The 11,455-nt window shown below is 34.6% G+C and overlaps 1 long non-coding RNA gene across 1 annotated transcript; it reads right to left on the bottom strand.

The window, feature by feature from the left end:
* Nucleotides 1-8,804: 8,804 nt before the first annotated feature.
* Nucleotides 8,805-11,455, bottom strand: LOC138307858 (uncharacterized). The gene is made up of 4 exons (XR_011206051.1): nucleotides 11,327-11,455; nucleotides 10,980-11,160; nucleotides 10,020-10,078; nucleotides 8,805-8,907 (listed from the first exon to the last, which is right to left on the bottom strand). It is a non-coding gene; the product is annotated as an uncharacterized lncRNA (long non-coding RNA).

The following is an 11,455-nucleotide window of genomic DNA, read 5'->3' as shown; positions in this document are numbered from 1 at the left end:
GAAAGCTATTTAGAAAACGTAAAAAGAAAACGAAACACACCGCATAATAACTAAAATCTTAATTATTTCAGCGGATGACGTTGATAAATAAAGATGATTGAAGCAAAAACAAGATGAATGTGAATATTTTAGACTAATAAAGTGATAAAGCGAAACAAAGTCTTTCAATAATTCCTCTTGAACTAGAAGACTTGTTATTGTGTATAAAAATAATTGAAATTAATTTTAGTTTCCATGTCTAATATCTTTTCAACAGCTTACAATACTGAATACAATACTCTACAAGAACTTGGTTAGATAGCGTTAACGTCATAATAACAATCAAGGCAAGGGACCCTTTAGAACGAGCCAGTTTTAAGAGATGGTGCATAGCCGGAGGGAAAAAAAACCCCACAGTTCTCTCCCACATGGAACTCGAACTCAAAACTCAGAGGTAAGAATATTTGGTAATCTGTAAAGACATCTTAACTATCCAGTCACCGCGACCCCCTTTGCGTGGTATGCGATATGATGTATGATTTCGGCGGCTGAATGCAATAAGTTCAAAGTTTTAGCAGTATGAAAAAATACGTCAAAACATTGATCAATACATTCCGCCATGTCGCATTGTACTGACTGTACAGACAAACCAGGTACCTTTTCTCTCCAAGCTTAGGACTAAACAGGAACAGAAGCCGCCATTTTAGAGACCATCAAGTCATTCACAAAAACTGATTTTTATTGAATCTTAGTGAGTAGAGGAAAAAATCTTGGATTATTGGTATCTAGACCAGGGGAGATAACCAGGAACAGAAACTGCCATTAAAATGTCGCGTAGGGGACATAATGAGATAATAGAACTTGAGTTGAGTTTGACAAAAAAAATCTTTCTTACATTTCAAAAACGACTTAGTGATCCTTAAATATCATTTTGACTGGAATATTCTTGATACAGCATTGTATTCGATTTTTTTAACCCATTTCCATCTTTGAACAACGTTTAAATACTGCAAATCAATATAAATAATGAAAAACAATATCCAATTTTTCATTTACAAATTCATTTTTAGGCTGACAAAAAAGCTAAATCTGACTCTTTCTCACGAACACATTTCGTTTAAAATGAAGTGCGCACAACCTTTCTTGTCACTGTCGTAACTATAATTAAAGCACATACATCTCTGCAGAATTACTGACCTTTCGCTTACACTCCCTTGCCTCTATATGCGTACTCGGTAACATCTGTCTTATGTAACCAGATCCGTGGTCCAGGAGGGAATCAAGCCGTGACCAAGGCACACTACTTGCAAAGAATAACATTCCGACAACAACCCAAAAGTGAACTTTACCTAACGTCTTTTGCGTGCGACTCATGGGAGAGGAGATTTCATAGAGATAGACAGAACTTTGTAAACGTCTTAAGGAATCAGTGTTCTTCAACAGTTGTTAGCGCTTCGAGACCCATAGGGAACTGGGTTTGAAAGCGACAGATCTACAATACTGGTAAATGAATACAATTTAAACATAATTGGATTTGTGACCATAGTAAGTTCCATCGGTTCAAAGATATTGGGTTTTTAATGAAATAAGGTTTTAACGAATTAGCCTGTGTCATCGCAAGCTTAAAAAGAGGTTATTTTTGGGCCAGAGAACGTGTTGGTGAAATATCACATTAGGATCACGATTATTGCTAAGATGCTATTCGTGTGATAATTTAGGTTCATAAGTAATACTTGATGTTATTGTAATTAAAATCGCATGTAGGCGTCTTCTAAGATATAACATGTCATATGAGGAGAAAAAGCCAACAGGTGCGCAACAATAACACATAAACATTACCGCGCCACCATTAGGACCTCAAGATGATAATGGCGTCAAAATATGTTTGGAAGACAGCGATATGTTCATGTCGTGGCTCTTTGTAATAAAACTGTTGTCTTGTAGCCGCAAACATGTTGTATGTATATGGGAATGCATAACCAGTGTCCAATATGAGTCTACATATGAAATGTCAGGCAGGTCCCTCCAGCATTTGTACGAGCTTCAATCAAGCTTCATAATCTACTGATTTGTGTCTCATTCAAGTAGTTGACCCCGTAATGTCCCAATCAGCTAAAACTTTGTTAACTTGAATGATATTACTCGACCTAAGAATGCATTTGACACCCTTGATTCCTGTATACTATGTGGAAAACTCGAAATAAGAGGAATTTAGTCAGTTGGATGGTGCAGTTCCCACTTGAAAAACAGAAAACAGAATTGGTCAACGGAAACGGCACAAACTCTGAGACTAGCAATGCTACAAGGAGATCTATTGGAACCATCGCTGTTCTTTATAACTAAACACCTGAAATTATGTTTTAGCCTTGACAAAATAAATGTTCATTCACAGAAAAAGAACATAATACAAAATCAATTCTATGAATTTTGTCTTTATACGAGAAAATGAAAAACATCATTGTGAATGTCTTATAAAAAATCCAAAGAGCAATACCAGAGTAAATGTGTGTATTTTTATTTATCTAATGTATATTTTTATACTATTTTTATTGTTATTCAAGTCTCAGGACATTGGATAAACACTGCAGCTGTTGATTAATAACAATTTGTTTATACCACACGTGGCATAAACTCTGTAGGCATCTGATTGGCTGACACGGTAAACTTAGACCGAACTACTTATTTCTCAGTGTCAACGTCATCAATAATGAAATGACGTCATTCTATGTTGCGATCGCCGCTTGACGTCCAAAACTGCTGTTGAAGAGCGTAAGCGTCGTGGTCGTTGTATTGAAATACGTGACGTTTTTATACATGTTAAAATGACCTTTAGTACTTATAATACATCTTGACGAACAAGAATTTTACTGATGAGTTTCGTAGATTTAACGTGTATGAAACGAACTTGTTCTTGCTGATTATCTGGCGGGAAATTAACGAAGCCGTCTCTTGCGAATGCTTTTAAATGTATACATGTAGTTCGAATGCTTTTAAATGTATACATGTAGTTCGACATTGAGTTTTAATTTCTGGAAGCAACTATGAAAATTTAAACTATGAACTCAATAAGACGGTAAATAAGTATTAATTATGTTCCCAATTAGATGAATTTTATATCAATGGATTCTTTATCAAACGATTACTTTTGAATACTAATTAGTGTCTATTTCTGATAAAGATATTACTACACCTTATTTGCATATTTCGGTAAATACACGTTACCGTATTCCTGCCGTATTTCTATCGACTAAAAACGAATATAATTATAGGAGAAACAGGTCACACTACTCGTGGTTGTTGAATATTAGATTTAGTTCACACTCGTAAGTTATTTTTTAAAAGTTACAAAAGACACTCGCTAAGGTTCGGGCTTTTGTAAATTAAAAAAAAAATAACTCACTCGTGAAATCGCGAAAATATCATCTTCATGCAAATAACAGGGGATGGTAATTTGGACGTAAAAGTTGACTTATTAATAAGTACCATATGTGGCTTCAGGGCAAAATGATATCATTCCGGAGACATAAAAAAAATAATTGTGTCAATGACGTTGTGTTCAGAGAGAATCATAGCTATAATGAAAATTGATGAAAACAAAACTGACACAAAGCAAAAACCTTACATCATATTTAAGTGCAAATTTGATCATTGTTCATACCATTTCAGAGAACCAACCATGATGGAGATGGGGATGAAAATTGTAAAACAGATATTCATGCCGCCAGGGTCTCCTTAATTTAATGTTATGGTGACCCTGAGTTGTAAGAGAGCGACATTAAGCGGCACTTTAAAGGATCTTGTACCGTTAAAGGCGTCGTTGATGGCCTAATTCGATCATACTGTCCTTATATCGCTGAAATGACCCCCGCTGTGGGAGAACATTGGAAGCTCCCCATAGAGGCTGGTGAAAATCGTGACGGCGTCACATAATTTTGTATCAAAACTGTTCCACCAACGAATACTTTAACTTAAGGTTCGTGATAAAAGCAGATACTCAATCTATCAACCATCATAACTCTTTAGTATAACATATGCTTAATAGAATAGAATAAAATGTTCGACTGTTTTTTCTGCAAGTCCATCAATATGACAATCAAACAGTCAAAATAATTTAAGGAAGGCCTCCCATGTATAGCGGTGTGTGAATGTCTGTATGTTTTGGAAGGCTGCGGTATATTCGTGATATGTCTCCTTGTGCTACGGGTACTCTTGCCATTTTATAGTGCTATTTCACATGCAGCATACTGACAAAGGGCAAATTAGTGGTCCCATTCCCATTGTACTGAGCGCTAAATAGGAGCAGAATCTCTCACTTTTATTGTTTATGATGTGTTTCGTTCAGGGAACAGAACTCAGCGTCTTCCTCACAGGCGCAAGTGTCACCAACGCTTCACCTGTAGGGTCATACGGCAATTTATTAAGGAAATAAGATGGAATTTAGTTATATAATACGAGAAAAGTCACAAAAGAAATTTTCTTTCAGTGCTTCATTTCTCATAATTCTAATGTGGTATTCAGGAAGTGCTCATGATTTTATAAAAACTATGCGTGACGTTAATGAATGCTATTGTGTACATAGTAACCTGTGTATTGTTAACAAGGTTACAAATCAATTTACCTTTGTGTTTTTGTCATACTCTGAATCATCATATGGAGCGTTCCTTATGAGAAACCTGCGGGTGATATCCAAACCCTTATAAACGTCACCATTAAAATCATAAAGTTTGATGACAGTATTTTACAATGAACCACACTATAAACGTAACGTAACGCGATACAAGTGATATTTCATGTAAATCCTTCATTCATTCACAGAAGTACGAAATAAAAGTAGAAGTAATAATTTGGTTGAAATAATTACAGTTCCAGATGTTGTGATTTTTAGATTCACGAATCAAGAATAGAATATTAGCATATGTTAGAAGGTTGTGGCTTAGTGAGGCTGTAATAGTTCGCGTTGTATGTATGAATATCTGTATGTGTTTGGAGGTTGTGGTATGTTCTTGTAGTATGTGTGAATATCTGTATGTGTTGGGAGGCTGTGATAGTTCGTGTTGTATGTATGAATATCTGTATGTGTTGGGACGTTGTGGTATGTTCGTGTTGTATATATGAATATCTGTATGTGTTGGAAGGCTGTGGTATGTTCGTATTGTATATGTGGATATATGTATGTGTTGGGAGGCTGTGGTATGTTCGTGTTGTATGTGTGGATATCTGTATGTGTTGGGAGGCTGTGGTATGATCGTGTTGTATGTGTGAATATCTGCATTTGTTGGGAGGCTGGTGGTATGTTCGTGTTGTATGTGTGAATAGCTGTATGTGTTGGGAGGTTGTGGTATGTTCGTGTTGTATATATGAATATCTGTATGTGTTTGGAGGTTGTGGTATGTTCTTGTAGTATGTGTGGATATCTGTATGCGTTGGGAGGCTGTGATAGTTCGCGTTGTATGTATGAATATCTGTATGTGTTGGGACGTTGTGGTATGTTCGTGTTGTATATATGAATATCTGTATGTGTTGGGAGGCTGTGGTATGTTCGTATTGTATATGTGGATATATGTATGTGTTGGGAGGCTGTGGTATTGTATGTGTGGATATCTGTATGTGTTGGGAGGCTGTGGTATGTTCGTGTTGTATGTGTAAATATATGTATGTTTTGGGAGGTTGCGGTATGTTTGTGTTGTATGTGTAAATATCTGTATGTTTTGGGAGGTTGTGGTATGTTCGTGTTGTATGTATGAATATCTGTATGTGTTGGGAGGCTGTGGTATGTTCGTGTTGTATATATGAATATCTGTATGTGTTAGGAGGCTGTGGTATGTTCGTGCTGTATGTGTGGATATCTGTATGTGTTGGGAGGCTGTGGTATGTTCGTGTTGTATGTGTGGATATCTGTATGTGTTGGGAGACTGTGGTATGTTCGTGTTATAGACCATAGTGCTTTTCGGCATATGCAAAAACCTGAAAATGTGATGATGCCATTTTGCACGCATTCTGTAATTTAGGGTCCATTTATTTGCCATGTTATCAATACGTCTTGTTGCGATTCATAATGTACAATATTTACATTTGTTTTGTTACTATTGTTATATAAATTTCAACCTAGATGAAGTGAAGTATATAGTGAAATAATTGACATCTAAAACGTGAAAATTATGACATCACTCATGTTGACGTGAAACAGCAACATATCACAATTAAAATGGCTGTGACATTCCATTGTTACTATCAGGGTTTGAACATGTGGCTAGCTTGAGTAATCATTATGAGATAATAACGCTTAAAAGCTAGTATATTAGTAATCATAAATAAAAGGCAAAACCGAATTCAAAGTAACATAAAACATCGTTTCTATGGATTATTTATTCGGCCACAATTTATCGTTTGTATATTTGATTATCATTACTATAAGAAAACGAACATGCAGATGAACACGTTAGTGTTATTTTGGACTGAAGAAGGCCCTAAATATTCCACAGAAATGATTTTTGATTTTACTTTGAATTTATTCTGGCCTTTCATTTCGGATTATTGATATGGTATTTTATACTGTACTTCTTTCACTATAGTCCTTTTGATTAAATAATGGCTTATATAACGTCCTTTTCTTTCTCTATTAACTTCTTATTTTATCATTGGATCTTAAAGTAAAAGCCATTTCCTTGTTTTCAAGGATTAAATTCATTTGTGTTGCTACTAATTCCCTCTTGGGGCATTATCACCAAGTCTCCTATCCACGATCCGTAGTTTTGATTTCATTCTGAAACCTGCATGACATGTCCACCCACATTCATGATGAATCTTCGTATTAACTGGCTATTAGTATTGTTCAGTTGAGAGACTGACAGTAAATGACCCCCCACCCCCCCACCCCCCCCCCACCCCCCCGTACCTGCTACGGATAAATCGTGATATTCCATGGGTGTTTGATTATCATGACTTGCGGATTCTTTTACCAACTGCAATGAATATACATCCCGACCACGAAATTCCATCCTTAATAGATAAACATATATTACATGTATATATTTTTCATGAAATAATCATGTCCACATATACCTGATGCCAGACTCGGCTACCTCTAGTACTTCGTTAAGATCCGCGGATTTAGCAAAATTAAAAATCACCATGAATACTAGGAACTACACCGAAAATGCATGAACAAAACATCGAAGAAATAAAATACGGACTCTGAACAGTATATAAAGAGAAAGATATCAAAATGGATGCTGGTCTTCTGATGTAAAGAGTACATGGAAATGTCCGCATTGATTCCAAATGCCTTTTGAAATCATGTGCGAGAGTAAACCATATCAACAGCCTCTTCAAATAGAAACATGTTTGATGAAATCGAGATAAAAAACAACATTGTAATTGGAATGTAAGGTCTTATTTAATTATATATCAGAGAAAGTACGTTTGTAAGCTTTGATCTCAAAAAGATCATTATATTTGAAGCAACTGACTTTTTTCAGGACATACTTGAACACAGTCGGTCTTAGATTACGTATTATCATTAATGCAACATTATCTTATATTTACTTCTGTTCGTTTTGCTTTTCCTGATAGCGTAGGATGGTCTATTCATCACTGTTACAATGAAGTCTACAAAACTGCAGATTACCGATGTATTAATGCCAGGCACATCACGATTGATTTGTTCAGACCACTGGAAGAGATGGAATGAGATTTGTGTTTGTATGTGGAGAGAATTATGGGCTCATTAGTCGTTGTCCCCTGACGGACCCTACTGATCTACAGAACAAATACCTCTAACCAATAGTCCAGTCAATCTAGGGGTTAAACTTCAAACTAATTACACTATAATTTATTTTTAATTAGTTTTTTAATAAAGGCCAATGCACTAACTTCCTAATTGCCTTTCATTTTTTAAAATGGGAATTTAAAATGGGATTGATAGTTTTGTAAAGTCGCAAATGTTATAAGCTTAACGCAAATTCAACAGTTATCATTATCTTCTGAACATTTTTACTAAAATAAAGCAAGTGTTAATTTCCATAACGCGGGTCGTCTTATATTTCCCGCCGCCGTCTATCACCGGGCCAGACGACAAAACTGCGAATTGGATCTTCAAATAGATTACACAGATTATGCAGATATCGATATATATATATATATTGTATTGTTATTATCGCTACATGTAAGAAGATTTTAATATTTGTTTCGGAACGAGTTTAAGTAAAGCAATATTGATGAATCAAAATTGGGAATAGTGTTTAAACTTACAAAAAGATAAAAGAAACCAAGGCAATGAAAGATTATTTCATGTAACATACTCATTTTCGAAAAAGTTAGTCATTAAATGTGGTACTATCTTTCTAACAAATGTCTATAATTTGTTTTTATTTTTATACAGCAAAACAGGAAAATATTCGGAAGCCTTCAGTAAAAGTTCAATGTGAAGTTGCATGTTCAATGTGAATGTGAGTTGCAATATGTGAAAAAGCGATCGCTGGAACTGTACATCAAAGACGTATTGATAAGATCGAAAAGGACACGTTATAAGGAAAAGAAAATGTTAAACAGATAATGCCTAATATTGAAAGCATTGACAATAAATTGTTCAGCTGAGTCTATCCGATATCGGTATTAGCTTGCAAATCGACATTGTAACTATTTTTGTAAATTGAAACTATGGCTTTCATTCATAATTTTCTTTATAATTTCAATCATATGTACATATTACATCCTTTGTTAAGTTCATTTAATTTCCTGACAACATGTGGTTGGAGACAAAAGCTGGTGCAAAAACACACGAACACACACAAATTAAAAAAAAAAAAAAAAAAAAAAACCAAACAAACTGTCACTTGATTTTATTTAGTTTCAATTTGAGCTTTAATGAAATTATTGGCTATCAAACGGTTGAAGTTTGTTGTGGTGCTTCGAGTTTTCGTGAAACGTCTGAAAACAAAAAGATATCGCTTCAGAATGAAACAACAAGAAATTGGCATACAGAAAAACGCATATAAGTATAATCAATCACTGTATTGAAAAGAATTCAAGTTGTTATAATGTATTTGCATATTACATAGTTATCTGCCCTTCTGGGTACGTACTGAGTGTGACGTAGTGTGTTTTCGAGCGTAACGTCATATTTTCCAGAAAAAATACGACACGAAATCGCTCACAAAATGCTGACATCGCGATCTATATCTACCCACAGAGGATCTGTAGTATGCAAAAAGTGGTAATAAAATAGACTATTTTTTTCATTTTTATAATGTTCTGTTGACAAGACAATTACCACTTAGAACAGTATTTCTTTGTCCTAATTTCACGGTCCACCGAGAAGGTTGTTTAGGGGCAAAATTAATTAGTATCTTTAAAGTGAAAACTAGATTTGCATTGGGATTAAACATTGATCCTGTCGTGTAAACCGTTGTGCGTATCACAAAGATTTAAAACCAAAGACTATTGTGGTAGGTAAAACTATCCATCAGAAAACAATATTTAAGGAAGGAAAGATACAAAAATGTTAAGAAATAATTCAATGTATGTAAATGATTTAAAAGATTTAACAGAGACACTTGGCATTTGATAATTGTATATGTCTTGGTTATAACAGACAATGTGCTTTTTGTCCTTAAAATAGAGGTTCCCCAACATATGTCTGTTTTTTATCATGTTTATCAAATTCGAGTTGTGGAGTTGAGTTTACAAAATTTGAAAAAGACAGAGTCTTTAGCTTAACATGATAAATAACAGGCACGTGTTGGAGAACTTGTTTATCCCATAATTTTAGCTATATGTCTCATCTGCAGTCAGGGAGAATAACCACAACACACCACAATATGCTGCCTAAATAGAGAGTCAATATTTTGTTGTTTTATACTTGGAATAAGCAATTACCTGTTATGCAGTAAATGCAATGCTATTAAAAAGAAAAAGCGCCGTATTTTACAATGGGTTGTGTAAACATAAACGATAACCAACTGCTATGAAGTTATATTTCCCAATGTGAAACATACATAGCCATAGAATACAAGCTGGTAGCTTTATTGTTCAGTACGTACCTGATGCCGTTTGCCAATGACACCGCCCAACGACTCAATTAACGAATCAGGAATGTGACCTATCAATCAATAACAGTATTCAGGTGGAATATAATTTTATTTGTTTTTACCAGATATCATATTTACAATAATGTAAACCAACTTCTATTCACGGCTATCAAATTTCGCAAATTCCGTTTCAAACAATTTCGCGGAGATTAATTTCGCGGAACATATAACATATAGTTCTACTTTCATTTGATACTATCATACTAAGTCATATCGAGATTAACTTTTGCAGATTTTAGTAGATCCCGAAATTGTCGAATTTAAATTGCACACGAATGATCGTTGGTTTACAGTATGTGAATTAATATATCAATATAAACTGATTAATTTTCTCTTTTTAAGTGTTTCAATTTTAGAAATGCCATATATATATATTACAAAAAATATCGCTTTTCACGAATTCGTGCTTCAATGACAGCAAGGAAAGCGCTAACATAATCTACCACTAAACTTACTTTGTTTATATAATCTCATTTCTATTTTTATCTCTGGTATGTTTTCAACTCGTTTTTGCTTATATTATAATGACTTAATCTACACTTGATTTCCTTAAAGATGCTCCATCGCCGACAGAGCATAAACGATCATTTGAAAAATAACTTATGTTTAATTGTGAATATATGTGTCGAATCAACACACTTAATAATTTTATATCATTTAGTTTGGTTTTAAAGCATTCAGATTCAGTGATCCATTCCATATAGGATATAGTGTCATGGAATTTATTCGGGACAATTATCACTGAAGAAAAATACATATTTGTCTGCTCCTGTTTTTGATAGAGAGAAAAAATTGCCATTTATCAGCGGTGGAGCATCTTGATTTAAACATATTTTATTTGCAATTTTTATGATTTGACAACATAGAATTTCCAAATAGAAGTAGAGCATCTTGTCTGCTCATTGAACTCACCGGCTATAGCTCCGCCAATTTGAGCCTCCAAATGCTCGAGCTCAGCTTTAGTAAAGTTGGGCAATCCGTGGTGGGATTGTAGGTAATCAAGTATGGAGGAGGAGGCAGCAAACTTACAACTCACCAACATTACTAGTAGTAAAAGGGAGACAACTCTCCATTTCATCATGGTAATATCAGACTGAAACAAAATATATAATTGATTTACATTTTTTCACATAAATTAAGTCTTGCTGAAATTGCCCATACCAACACTTTATAAATAACCTCTGTGTTTGTCTTCCTTACAGGTTAGCATGTAAATCTTGAATTATGTAGCTATTTTAGGAAATAAAATATTTACTTACTGCCACCGCTATCGTACACCAGGAGATAAGGAGAGTCGACGTTGTCGTCGATAAGCCCAAACTTAACACCAATGAATACTTCACAGCTCACAAGGTACTATCTTACATGTCGGTGGGCTCTTGTCTTAG

The sequence above is a fragment of the Argopecten irradians genome, chromosome 14 (genome assembly GCF_041381155.1).
Source record: "Argopecten irradians isolate NY chromosome 14, Ai_NY, whole genome shotgun sequence".
In the NCBI taxonomy this organism is placed as follows: Eukaryota; Metazoa; Mollusca; class Bivalvia; order Pectinida; family Pectinidae; genus Argopecten; species Argopecten irradians.
This window is presented reverse-complemented; position numbering and strand designations above follow the sequence as displayed.